A 14,633-nucleotide genomic window follows, 5' to 3' on the forward strand; every position below is an offset into this window, starting at 1 on the left:
AAAGGGTGTATGGATGACTTTTTCTACAGTTTTGCGTGGGGGGGGGTGGGTTGGGCGGAGGCAGAGACTTAGGGCAGAGGCCAGAGGGGGAGGGTGCTCAGAGAGCCTTTTTTCCCTTTAAAGTGGAAGATGCCCATGAGAATGGCTATGATGAGAGAGAGAGAGAGAGAGAGAGAAAAGCAAAAACAGAAAATAAGTGATGGCGAGGGTGCAGCGAAACTGGAACCCTCGTACATTGCTGGTGGGAATGTAAAATGATGCAGCCTCTGTGGAGAAGAGTTTGGCTCTTCCTTAAAAGTTAAACAGAGAATTACCATATGGCCCAGAATTCCACTCCTAGGAATGTACCAGAAAGAACTGAAAGCAGGTATTCAGACAAATACTTGTGCATGCATGTTCATAGCAGTGTTATTCACACTACCCAAAACATAGGAACAGCCCACGTGTCCATCCATGGATGAATGGATACACAAAATGTGGTCCAAGCAGACAATGCAATATTATCCAGTGACAAAAAGTCAGAGCGGATGAGTCCCTTTAGTGTGTGAAGTGTCCAGAATAGATAAATCCATAGAGACAGAAAGTAGATCAATGGTTGCCAGGGGCTGGGGGAGCAGGCAAGTGGGAAGCAACAGCTTAATGAGTAAGTGGTGATGAAAAAACCTAAAAAGAAAAAACTTTATATTTTGGATCAGTTTTAGGGTCACAGAAAAATGAAGAGGAAGGTACAGAGACTTCCCCTATATTCCCCGTCCCCATACATGTATAGCCTCCCTCATTATACATGTAACATCCCCCACCAGAGTGGTACCTTTAAAATTGATGAACCTACAATGACATGTCATTATCACCCGAAGTCCATAGTTTACCTTCAAGTCCACTCTTGTTGTTGTACATTCTGTGGGTTTGGACACATGTACAATGAGATGTATCTACCATTGTGGTATCATACAGAGCATTTTCACTGCCCTAAAAATCCTCTGTGCTCTGCCTCTTCATCCCTCCCCTCCCCTCTGATCTCTGGAAACCACTGATCTTGTTACCCTCTCCGTATGTTTGCTTTTTCCAGAATGTCATGCGATGGAATCATGCAGTAGGGAGTCTTCTCAGATTGGCTTCTTTCTTTTCTTTTTTTTAAAAAAATATTTTTTATTTGTTTGTTTTGGCTACAGACTTCTTAGGTGCAGCATGCGGGATCTAGTTCACCGAGCAGGGATTGAACCTGGGCCCCCTTCATTGGGACCACGGAATCTTAACCACTGGACCATGAGGGAAGTCCCAGATTGGCTTCTTTCACTTAGTCATGTGCATTTAAGGTTCCTCCATGTCTATTCATGGCTTGATAGCTTGTTTCTTTTTAACAGTGAATAACATTCCATCGTTTGGATATACCACAGTTTGTCCACTCACCTGCTGAAGGATATCTTGGTTGCTTCCAAGTTTGGGTAATTATGAATAAGGCTGCTATAAACATCCATATGCAGGTTTTCGTGTGGACAGAAGTTTTCAACCCCTTTGGGTAAGGACCAAGGAGTGCTATTGCTGGATCATATGGTGAGAATATGTTTAGTTTTGTAAGAAGCCGCCAAACTGCCTTCCAGAGTGGCTGGACCGTTTTGCATTCCCACCAGCAATGGACAAGAGTTTCTGTTGCTCCACCAGAACCAACTGCCTCACCAGCAGTTGGTGTCATCAGTTTTCTCGGTTTTGGCCACTCATAGGTGTGTACTGGTTTCTCATGGTTGTTTTAATTTGCAGTTCCCCGATGTTATATGTGGAGACTTTTTTCATGTGCTTATTTGCACTGTGAATATGTTTTGGAACGAGATATTGGCAGTGGTTGCACAGCTTTATGAATGTACTAAATGCGCTGAAGTTTTATTTTATTTTTTAAAGGTATTTATTTATTTACTTGGCCGCGTCGGGTCTTAGTTGCAGCATGTGGGATCTTTGTTGCGGCATCTGGGATCTTTCTTTGTGGTGTGTGGCCTCCTCTCTAGTTGTGGCATGTGGGCTCCAGAGTGTGCGGGCTCAGTAGTTGCAGCACACGGGCTCTGTAGTTGTGGTGCTCTAGAGTATGCGAGCTTAGTTGCCCCACGGCATGTGGGATCTTAGTTCCCCAACCAGGGATCAAACCTGCATCCCCTGCATTGGAAGGTGGATTCTTTTTTTTTTTTTGCGGTACGCGGGCCTCTCACTGTTGTGCCCTCCCCATTGCGGAGCACAGGCTCCGGACACGCAGGCTCAGCGGCCATGGGTCACGGGCCCAGCCGCTCCGCGGCACGTGGGATCCTCCCGGACCGGGGCACGAACCCGTATCCCCTGCATTGGCAGGCGGACTCTCAACCACTGCGCCACCAGGGAAGCCCCTGGAAGGTGGATTCTTAACCACATTTATGTTATGTCGATTTCATCTCAATAATAAAACAAAACAAAAAGGTGGAAAATGAATCAGCATATTTGAATGTCTGTGGGTATAATCTAGTTCAGAGGGAAGACTGTTCAGGTGGCTCCTTAAATAGGCAGGTAGGGTGGGAGCTGGTGGAGGTGGCCTAGGTTTGCCTGGGATCAGGGCAAATTGTTTACTCACAGCAGCAGGAAGGAGAGCTGGGCAGGCGCATGGATCTGGATGCAGGTCTGCAGGTTGGAAGGGGGTGGTGGCTTTGGAAGTTTTTTTTCTCCTGCTGGTTCCTATTGTCTCAGTGATACTGTCTGTTCTGACAAAATTGTTAGTAAACAAGGGAATGATGTCAGTATAAGGAGGAAATAGCAGTGGATTCTGAGCATGTTTTTTCAGCCACTTGACGAACACAGGAATCCACCAGTAGGTGGCGCTGTCTCCCTGTGCTTGATGCTGATCCAGCCATGGGTTTCCTTTTTTTTTTTTTTTTTTTTTTAACTATTTAAAAAAAATAAAGTTACGTATGTATTTATTTATTTTTGGTTGGGTCTTTGTTGCTGCGCACGGGTTTTCGCTAGTTGCGGCGAGCAGGAGCTACTCTTCGTTGCGGTGCGCGGGCTTCTCATTGCAGTGGCTTCTCTTGTTGCGGAGCACGGGCTCTAGGCGCCAGGGCTCCAGTAGTTGTGGTATGTGGGCTCACTAGTTGTGGCTCCCAGGATTTAGAGAGCAGCTTCAGTAGTTGTGGCGTACGGGCTTAGTTGCTCCGCGGCATGTGGGATCTTCCCGGACCAGGGCTCGAACCCGTGTCCCCCGCACTGGCAGGCGGATTCTTGACCACTGTGCCACCAGGGAAGTCCCAAGGGTTTCCTTTTGACCACGTGCTTATTTTGCTCTTCTTTCCAGCCTTTATGCATTCGCTTTTGCCTCGACCCTTCCTCACTCTCTTTTGCATTAAGCAACCTTCTCCTCCTTTGTACGTTTTTAACAGTAAAATATATATAACACAAAATTTACCATTTTGACCATTTTTAAGTGCACAATTCAGTGGTATTAAATACATTCATCTTGTGCAACCATCACCATCAACCATCTTCCGAACTCCTTTCATCTTGCAAAACTGAAACTCTGTCCCCGTTAAACTCCCCATCTCCCTCTCCCAGCCCCTGGCACCCCTCATTCTGTGTTCTATCTCTATGGATTTGACTATCCGGGGACCTCACATAAATGGAGTCATACAGTATTTGTCCGTTTCTGACTGGCTTCTTTCATTCAGCATAATGTCCTCAGTGTTCATCCATGTTGTAGCATGTGTCCGAATTTTTTAAAAAGGCGAATTTCTATATTTCTTGATGCTTGTTAGAAATGTAACAGTTAAAAATGTAACGTTTCAACCCTGCAAGTGTTTTTCTTAAGCTCCTTTCTGCTTTTGTTAATGCTCAGCTTCCAGGATTGCAAGGAGATTGAGTGGGTTGTCCCAGCCCTGTGCCTGTGTGAGCCCAAGCGCTCTCGAGTCTGAGTTCCTAGAACACACATATGACACTGCGGCAAAAACAAGCACCTCTGTCAGAAGCAAGTCCATCTGCTGACAGAGATCAGTTACCCTGGTTTTCTGAGGCTGACTCATCTATGCTCTTCTGGCCAAATTGTCCTTGGTCATGATGTAATTTTCTCCCAATGCTATGAGATTTGAGTAGGAGTATTTTTTTAAAAATTTTTATTGAAGTATAACATTGATTTACAATGTGTTAGTTTCACATGTAAATTGATTTACAGTGTGTTAGTTTCACACTTGCTGTACAGCAAAGTGATTCATATATATATATTTCCCCTTCTTAACCATAAGTTTGTTTTCTATGTCTGTGAGTCTATTTCTGTTTTATGAATAAATTCATTTGTATCTTTTTATTTTTGGTTGGCATGTGGAGCTTCCCATGACCAGGGATCAAACCTGTGTCCCCTGCAGTGGAAGCGTGGGGTCTTAACCATTGGACCACCAGAGAAGTCCTGTATCATTTTTTTAGATTCCACATATACATGATATCATATGATATTTGTCTTTGTCTGACTTAATTCACTTTGTGTGATAATCCCTGCATCCATCCATGTTGCTGCAAACGGCATGATTTCATTCTTTTTTATGGCTGAGTAATATTCCTTTGCATATATGTACCACATCTTCCTTATCCATTCATCTGTTGATGGACATTTAGGTTGCTTCCATGTCTTGTGGGTAGCAGTATTTTATTTAGGATTTTTGCTTCTGTGGTCATCATTGAAAATTGGTCAGAATTTTCCTACCTTGTTCCATATTCTTATGTTTTTGTTTTCACTGAGGTGAAATTCACATCAACAAAATTAACCTTTTGAAAGCGAACAATTCAGGGGCATTTATTGCACTCACGATGTTGTGTACTCACATCCACCACCTCCGTCTAGTTCCAAAACATTTCCATGGTCCCAAAAGGAAACCCGGTACTCAAACATCGGCTCCCATTCCTCTCCTCCTCCTCTGCCTGGTAACCACCGATCTGCTTTCTGTCTCTGTAGATTTACCTATTCTGGATATTTCATATAAACAGAATCATACAATATGTAACCTTTTATGTCTGGCTTCTTTCATTTAGCATGTTTTCGAGGTTCATCAATGTTGTAGCCCTATATGGTTTTGGTTTGTAGCGTATATCATCCTCTTAAGAGAAGTTGGGTATTCTGCCCTGCCCCCCAACTTTTTTTTTTTTAATTCTTGGTATCGATCTGAATAAGATGGGAATTATCTGCTACTTGTAATGGCAATAAAACTTGATTGTAAAATCCTCTAGTTTTTGTGTGTTAGGGAGAGGGAGTTTTATTCCATTATTTCCAGCTCATTAACATTTATGGGTCTAGTCAAGTTTTCTGATTCTTCTTGGTACAATTTTTGCATTTTATATTTCCCCATAAATGAATTCATTTCATCCTGATTTTCAAATTTATCAGCCTATAGTTCATATAGTTTTTAAAAATCGCCTTCACCCATTTTGCCTGTCCCATGCCCTGCCCTGCCTCTGGCACCCACCAATCTGTTCTTTCTATCTAGGAGTTTGGTTTTTTTTTTTAGATTCCACATGTAAGTGAGATCATACAGTATTTGTCTTTCTCTGTCTGACTTACCTCACTTAGCATAATGCCCTTAAGGTCCATCCATGTTGTTGTAAATGGCAGGATTTCCTTTTTATGGCTGAGTAATATTCCATTGTATATATACCACAGCTTCTTCTTTTTTTAAATTAATTTATTTGGTTGCTCTGGGTCTTAGTTGCGGCTTGCAGGCTCCTTAGTTGTGGCACACGGGCTCCTTAGTTGTGGCATACAAACTCTTAGTTGCGGCATACATGTGGGATCTAGTTCTCTGACCAGGGATCTAACCCGGGCCCCCTGCATTGGGATTGCAGAGTCTTAACCACTGCTCCACCAGGGAAGTCCCCTATACCACGTCTTCTTTATCCATTCATCTGTCAGTGGATATTTAGATTGTTTCCATATCTTGGCTATCATAAATAATGCTGCTGTGAACATGAGGGGTGCATGTGTCTTTTCAAGATAGTGATTTTGTTTCCTTCAGATAAAAACCCAGTATTGGGGGCTTCCCTGGTGGCGCAATGGTTGGGAGTCCGCCTGCCGACGCGGGTGGACGCGGGTTCGTGCCCCGGTCCGGGAGGATCCCACATGCCGCGGAGCAGCTGGGCCCATGAGCCATGGCTGCTGAGCCTGTGTGTCGGGAGCCTGTGCTCCTCAACGGGAGAGGCCACAACAGTGAGAGGCCCGTGTACTGCAAAAAAAACAAACAAACCCAGTAGTGGAATTGCTGGATCATACGGTAGTCATATTTTTAATGTTGGGGGGAACCTCTGTACTGTTTTCCATAGTAGCTGCACCAATTTACATTCCCACCAACTACGGTTCCGTTTTCTCTACATCCTCACCGACACTTATCTCTTGTCTTTTTGACGTATAGTTATTCTTAACCTTCCCATATATATTTTTAAAACTTTCCTCATTTCCTCCTTGTTCATTCTTTTCAGGGGTTTATCATATTAATGTTCCCAAGGAGCCAGAGTTTGGTTTTATTCTTGCCATTTTTGTTCCTTTACCCTCTGTTTTGTTGATTTCTTTAATCTGTGTTACTTCCTTATTTTCTGTGTCATTGGGTTTTCTCTATTGTGCACTTCCTAGAACTTCCCTGGCAGTCCAGTGTTAAGACTCTGCGCTCTCAATGCAGGGGGTACTGGTTCAATCCCTGGTTGGGGAACTAAGATCTCACATGCCGCACGAACTGGCAAAAGAACAAAACAAAACAAAACTCTATTGTGCACTTCCTGATCTGGTGCCAGGTCACCTTTCTTGCTGAGCGCAGCCTCCCTCCGTGGGACTGCCTGGCTGGGTGCCTGTTGTCTGGTCAGTAGGTCCTGGCCAGGCTGATGGACTCTCAGTCCTGAATTGTGAATCTAGGGTCTGCACAGGTGAGGCCAGGTTTTGCAGGGCCAGCTGGTGGGGAAGGGCTGGGGGCTTGAAGACATAGGCAATGGATGTTGCATCCCATAGTTGAAGAGGAGGTGGGGGCAATCTGAGAAGGCTTCCTGGAGGAGTAGCCTTGCCTCGGTTGGGAGATTGAGTGGATATGGGTCTTGAATGGTGAACTTTCAGCACCTTGGAGAAGGCTCGTGGGCCCTCCATATAGGCCCCCAATAAAGATGCGCACAAACTTTCTATATAGAATAAAACATATCCTCTATAGAGGAAGCACACAAACACACACGTGATAATATGCATGAGCCCACAGGACACATGACACACAGGACAGCATGCCTAAGTCACTAGAATGTGGAGAAAAACATATGAAGACACACACCGGGGAACAGACATGAGCACTTGCAGGATGTAACCAGTGTGGGCCTCAGTGAATGGAAATTACCAAAATTCCTATGTCAGACTGAGGGACTAGTGGTCTAAGAGCACCTGGCACTAGATGGACAGGACGCCTTCAGGTCAGGGAGGATCCAGCAGTGCTGTATCAGAGGTGGCTGAACAGAGAAGAGACCAGATGCCCTAACCTTGTTTCTCTCTGGGAGGGTGGCTGGAATTTCACCATCATGTTTCAGGAAGCAGAGGTGCTCACCGCCTTGGTCGAGGTGAGTGAGGCTGAAGGTGCTGAGGGTGTCTGCATGTCTTAGAGAAAGGGGGAGCCCACTGGCACAGGAAGGAGAACTGGCTGGAGGCAGGGGGGCAGCATTAGAAGGAATATTCCTTGTGAGGGGACACAGGGCTGTCTGGATCTGTGAGAAGCCCTGGATCCCTGTTCACCAGCTTGTCCTAGGGGAGTCCAGGCTGGTCCTTCCCCTCTGTTCCTGTAGCTGCAACACTACTTCCATGCTTCAGTTTCCCCTTGGATGTACCTGGGTTCCTCATAGTGGTCCGAGGGCTTTGAGGTTCCACTGGAGGCTCTCAGAGACCTCAGCTCCACCCAGCAGGCTCCACACAGCCCTGGCCTCCACTGATGAGCCAAAACCTCTCCTGGGACACAGGTGGCCAGATCGAGTCCCCTGTGTAGGACATTGCGTAGTCACCTAGGATGAGACAAGAGTGTGTGTCCGAAGAGGGTTGACTTCTGTTGATCAGCATGCAGAGTCACACAAGATGTAGAGCCTGAGGAATGGTTCCAGATTAAATGAAACTGAAGAGACAATGGATGAGACAAATTATAACTAAATGCACCATGTGACCCCGGGTTGCATCCTGTACAGCAAATGAGTGGGACAATGGAAAAAATCTGATGGTCTGCAGATTGGATAATAGTGTTGTAACAGTGCTCACTTTCCTTCTTTGGTAACTCTACTGTAGTTATGTAAGGAAATGTCCTTTTTTTCAGGAAACACACACTGACTGTTTAGGGGTAAAGGAGCATCATGTCTATAAGTTAGTCTCTCAGAAAAAAGTATGTGTGTATGTGTATATATATATGAATGGGACGGGGAGGAGCAGGAGAGCAGGAGGAGGCGGAAGAGGAGGAGATGATGAAGGAGATGGAGATGATGATGACGGAGATGGAGATGATAGAGATGGAGATGATGGAGTTGGAGATAGTGGAGATGATGGGGATAATGGAGATGTGGTGAGATGTTAACCTTAGAGAAATCTGAATGAAGAGTATGTGGGACTTTTTCTTTTTAAAATTGGGGTATAGTTGTTTTACAATGTTGTGTTAGTTTCTACTGTACAGCGAAGTGAAGTAGAGTTCCCTGTGCTATACAGCAGGTTCTCATTAGTTATCTATTTTATACATATTAGTGTATATATGTCAATCCCAATCTCCCAGTTCATCCCACCCACCCCTCCCCGCTGGGACCTTTTTTATATTATCATCACAACTTTTCTGTGTCTGAAATTGTTTCAAAATAAAAAGTAAAAACAATTAAACAAAAACAGGTAAAGTTGCACAGAGCCTATATGTCCAACCCAGAGCTCTGGAAGCTGATGCCTGGGTATTGGACAGTGGAGAGGGCTTAAGGAATATGAAGACTTTTTAAGGGGAGAACATGAGAGGTCTTGTTTGTCTGAAAATGTCATTATTGCACCCTTATTCTAACGTGGTAGTTTAGCTGGGTATGGAATTTTCAGTTCTGAGATATTTATCCTGTGGGCTCTGAGGATTCGCTTCTATTGTCAGGCATCTGTTGTACAGATTAAAAATTGTGCCCTGTAGAAAAGCTGTCTTTTTCCTCTGGTGGATTTGGGTTTTGTTCTTTATGCTTAATGGCTTGGAACTTCATTTCAGTAAGTTTCAGTGTGGAATTTTTAAGGAATTCACTTCGTTTGGCTCACAGTGGGCTCTTTCAATCTGAGGGCTAATGAATTTCTTCAGTTTGGGGAATGTTCTAGCCTTCCTTCCTTCCTTTCTTTCAAATAATCCTTTCTATTTCAGTTTCTTAATTCTTTTTACTACTTTTAGACAGATGTTGGTCTGTAGGGATCTATATTCCATGTGGTTTAAAGAAGAAGAAAAGAATTTCTTCTTTATGCTGCTTTGAGAGAGAAGTTCTCTCTTTACTCTGCTTTGGGAGAGATACTCCTTATCTATCTTCCATCCCGGAAGATAAAATTCTTATTTTTCCTCTACTTTTTAATCCTGTAATTGATTCATTTTTATAACTGTTCTTCTTTTATAGCTTCTTGTTCTTGTACATGGTTATGATTCTCTCCTTTACCTCTCTGAATAGATTAGATATCTTAAAAATTCCTATTTTGATTGTCCTGTTAGCTCTGTTTCTTCAGATGTGAGTTCTTCCAATTTTTTTTAACATCTTTATTGGAGTATAAGTTATTCCATTTGTGAATTTGTTGTCTGTCTTTCCTCGTGTTGGCCTTCTTCAGTTATATGATGATTCTGGATTGTGTGCTTATCTTCTCATATTTCTCCCTTACTTGCCTTGAGGTCCTGTGTTTTCTCGGAGCAGGGAGTTCATGTGGAAGCATCTTAACCTCTATATACCTTTGCTTTCTGCTGCATCCTCAACTCACACCTGTGTCTTCATGTTACCTTCTTTCTTTCAGGGATGCTTCCTTATTTCTGGTTCCCTCAAACCTCCTCTTTGTGTTTTCAGATGTGAAAAATGCACCTCAGATTTTAAAAAAGCTTTCCACCACTGTGGAAAACAGTCTGGCAGTTCCTCAAAAAGTTAAATATAGAATGACCATGTGACTCAGTCATTTCACTTCTAGGCTATAAACCCCAAAGAACTGAAATCAGATACTCAAACAAATACTTGTATACGAATGATCCTAGCAGCACTATTCACAGTAGCCAAGAGACGGAAGCAACCTGAATGCCCATCTCGAGTGAATGGATAAACAAAGCATGATGAATCCATACAATGGAATATTATTCACCTGTAAAAAGCAATGAAGGATACTGCTACAGCATCAACCTGGAAAACATCATGCCTGGTGAAAGAAGCCAGAGAAAATAAGTCAAGTATTATATGATTTCATTTTTATGAAATGTCCAGAATAGGTAAATCTGCAGAGTCAGGAAGCAAATTGGTGGTTGTCATGGGCTAGGGGAGGGAGGAGTGGGAAGCAATTGCTTCGTGGCATGTTTTTTGAGGGGGGGCGGTTGGTGAAAATGTCTTGGAATTAGATAGAGATGGTGGTTGCACAACATTGTGAATGAACTGAATGGCACTTTTTTTTTTCAAATTCAAGAAGATTTTTTAAAATTGAAGTATAGTTGATTTACAATGTTGTGTTAGGTTCACGTGTACAGCACAGTGATTCAGTTATACACATATCTATTCTTTTTCAGATTCTTTTCCCTTATAGGTTATTACAAAATATTGAGTAGAGTTCCCTGACGTCATATACCTACTGCTATACAGTAGGTCCTTGTTGGTTATCTGTTTTATATATAGTAGTGTATTTATGTTAATCCAAAACTCCTAATTTATCCCTCCCCCTTTTTCCCCTTTGGTAACCATAAGTTTGTTTTCTATGTCTGTGGGTCTGTTTCTGTTTTGTAAATAAGTTCATTTGTATCATCTTTTTTTTTAGATCCCACATATCAGTGGTATCACATGATACTTGCTTTCTCTATCTGGCTTGCTTCACTTATGAAGCATGATAATCTCCAGGTCCACCCATGTTACTGCAAATGGCTTTACTTCATTCTTTTTTATGGCTGAGTAATATTCCATTGTGTATATATATCACATCTTCTTTATCCATTTATCTGTCAATGGACATTTAGATAGTTTCCACATCTTGGCTATTGTAAATAGTGCTGCTATGAACATTGGGGTGCATGCATCTTTTCGAATTATGGTTTTCTCCAAATATATGCTCAAGAGTGGGATTGCTGTTGTCATATGGTAGCTCTACTTTTAGATTTTTTAAAAAATATTTATTTATTTTATTTGGCTGCGTTGGGTCTTAGTTGCGGTGCACAAGATCTTCGTTGCGGTGAGCGGGCTTAGTTGCCTGCGGCATGTGGGATCTTAGTTCCCTGACCAGGGATTGAACCCGCGTCCCCTGCATTGAAAGGCAGATTCTTAAGCACTGGGCTATCGGGGAAGTTCCTCTACTTTTAGTATTTTAGGGAACCTCCATACTGTTCTCCATAGCGGCTGTACCAATTTATAATCCCACCAACCGTGTAGGAGGGTTCCCTTTTCTCCACACCCTCTCCAACATTTATTATTTGTAGACTTTTTGATGATGGCCATTCTGACAGGTTCGTTAACTTTTTTTTTTTTTTCTTTGCGGTACGCGGGCCTCTCACTGTCGTGGCCTCTCCCGTTGCGGAGCACAGGCTCCAGACGCGCAGGCTCAGCGGCCATGGCTCACGGGCCCAGCCGCTCCGCGTCATGTGGGATCTTCCCCGACCAGGGCACGAACCCGTGTCCCCTGCATCGGCAGGCGGACTCTCAACCACTGCGCCACCAGGGAAGCCCCTCGTTCACTTTAAAATGACAATTTTGGGGACTTCCCTGGCAGTCCATTAGTTAAGACTCCGTGCTTCCACCGCAGGGAGCATGGGTTCGATCCCTGGTCGGGGAACTGAGATCCCGCATGCTGCATGGCACAGTCATACACACACAAACACACACACACACACACACACAGACACACACACACAAATGTATAATAAAAAAACCTTTCCTGTCATTTCCATAGGTTTGGAGTGTGAAAGGAGAATTTAGCATATTCTGGCCTGCCTACTGCCCTCTGCACACTCCCTTGTGTGCAGTTCTTGAAACCTTTTTATTGTGAAACACAACATATAGAAAACAGCACAGAAACCAAACATATCACAAATAATTATAAAGTGAACAACTGCTTACACCCACTTCTCAGTGAAAAAGCTCACTTGCACGTTTTGTTTGATTTGAATTTTGGCAAATATGAAAAACAGAAATATGAATAGAAAGAAGAAAATCATAATCACTGATAATTCTACTCTAGTTAATTATCATTAATATTTTGGTATATTTGCTTCTACTATTTTCTGTGTACATTATTCAAAAATATGCAAATAGTTTATAAATAAATGCATCTTTTAAAGGCAGAAAGTTATACTAAAATGAAACTGCTTTCTGACCTTCATTCTTCATCACAGCCCCCTACTATGTAACATTTGAGTCCACCTTAAAATATTTTCACATATATAGCACATCCAGGGACTTCCCTGGCAGTCCAGTGGTTAAGACTCTGTGCTTCCACTGCAGGGGGCATGGGTTCGATCCCCGGTCAGGGAACTAAAATTCCACATGCCATGGGGCATGACCAGTAAATAAATAAGCTATATGTAGAGAAAGTATGTCCATAATATTATTTTGTGTGTATTTTATTTTTATGTAAATATCATGATTCTATACATATTTTTGCAACTTGCTTTCTTTTACTCAACAATATGTTTTTGGTATCTGTTCATGTTGATAGCATGAATGTAATTCATAGTGATATATAGCAGAGCATCATGTATATTTTATTAATACAGTTCCATATTATTGGCCTTTCGAGTATAGTTTTCACTTTTTTCCCTGCTAGCCACACGCCTCTACATCCTCAGGCTCTCCTGGTGTGTCTGAGATGCTGAAAAGTGCAGTGCTGGCTTGTCGGGTTAGTATATTTTCAGTTTTTGTAGTTAATGCCTAGTTGTCTTCCAAAATGACTTGTGGCAATTTCCACTCCACCCACACCGACCCCGGAGAAGACCATTTCCCCCACAACCTCCTGAACAGTTGATATTATCAAACTTCAAAACAAATGTTTTCAAAACTAATGGCTGGAAAATAAGACTTCTGGCTATTTCATTGGGAACTTTCCTGGCTAATAGTAACGCTGTCTTAAAAAAATGTTGGGGGGGGCTTCCCTGGTGGCGCAGAGGTTGAGAGTCCACCTGCCGATGCAGGGGACTTGGGTTCGTGCCCCGGTCCGGGAAGATCCCACGAGTGGCTGGGCCCGTGAGCCATGGCCGCTGAGCCTGCGCGTCCGGAGCCTGTGCTCCGCAACGCGAGAGGCCACAGCAGTGAGAGGCCCGCATACCGCCAAAAAAAAAAAAAAAAAAAATTTAAAGATTTTTTTGATGTGGACCATTTTTGAAGTCTTTATTGAATTTGTTACAGTATTGCTTCTGTTTCATGTTTTGGTTTTTTGGCCCCGAGGCATATGGGATCTTAGCTCTCCCACCAGGGGTCGAACCTGCACCCCCTCTGCATTGGAAGGCAAAGTCCCCCCCCCACCCCACATTTTTTTAAATAGACTTTATTTTCTAGGGCAGTTTTAGGTTCACGGCAAATTGAGTAGAAGGTACAGAGATTTTTCCATATATTCCTTCATGTGTACCCTCCCCCATTATCAACATCCCCACCAAAGTGATACATCTGTTACGGCTGATAAACCTACATGAACACATCATTATCCCCCCAAAGTCTGTAGATGACATTAGGGTTCACTCTTGGTGTTGTACATTCTTTGAGGTTTGGAAAAATGTATCATGACATGTATCCATCATTGTCATACAGAGTAGTTTCAATGCCCTAAAAATCTGTGTTCTGCTTCCCTCCCAATCCCCAGAGATCACTGATCTTTTTACTGTCTCCGTAGTTTTTGTTTGTTTGTTTGTTTTAATTTTTTTTGTCTCCGTAGTTTTGCCTTTTCCAGAACGTCCTAGAGTTGGAATCATACAGTCTGTAACCTTTTCGGGTTGGCTTCTTTCACCTAGTAATATGCATTTAAGTTTCTTCCATGTCATTTCATGGCTTGGTAGCTCATTTCTTTTTAGCACTGAAATAATATTCCATTCCACAGTTTATTTACCCGTTCACCTACTGAAGAACGTCTTGGTTGTTTCCAAGTTTTGAAAATTATGAATGGAGCTGCTATTGACATCTCTGTGCAGGTTTTTGTGTAGATATAAGTTTTCAACCCCTCTGGGTAGATACCAGGAAGTGCAATTGCTGGATCATTTGGTAAGGGTGTGTTTTTAGCTTTGTAAGAACTAAAGTGGCTGGACCATTTTGCATTCCCACCAGCAATGAACAAGAGTTCTGTTGTTCCACATCCTCACCAGTATCTGGTGTTGTCATTGTTCCGGATTTGGGGGCATTCTAATAGGTGTGTAGTGGTATCTCGTTGTTGTTTTTTTTTCTTCCAGTTTTATTGAGAAATAATTGACATACAGTACTGTATAAGTTTTTTT

At 42.9% G+C, this 14,633-nt stretch overlaps 1 protein-coding gene across 3 annotated transcripts in view; it reads left to right on the forward strand.

Moving 5' to 3' along the window:
* CD320 (CD320 molecule) overlaps positions 1-14,633 on the forward strand; it is a 40,725-nt gene that overhangs the window by 13,483 nt on the left and 12,609 nt on the right. Inside the window, exon 6 of one of the 3 annotated variants that reach the window (XM_067032900.1) lies at positions 1,365-2,884. The exons of the other annotated variants lie outside the window; for them this stretch is intronic. The gene's annotated coding sequence lies outside the window, so the exon portion shown is untranslated. Of the gene's footprint in view, positions 1-1,364; positions 2,885-14,633 lie in introns of those variants that run through there. 3 annotated transcript variants of the gene reach the window in all.

This window comes from Kogia breviceps, chromosome 4 (genome assembly GCF_026419965.1).
Source record: "Kogia breviceps isolate mKogBre1 chromosome 4, mKogBre1 haplotype 1, whole genome shotgun sequence".
Taxonomy (NCBI): Eukaryota; Metazoa; Chordata; class Mammalia; order Artiodactyla; family Physeteridae; genus Kogia; species Kogia breviceps.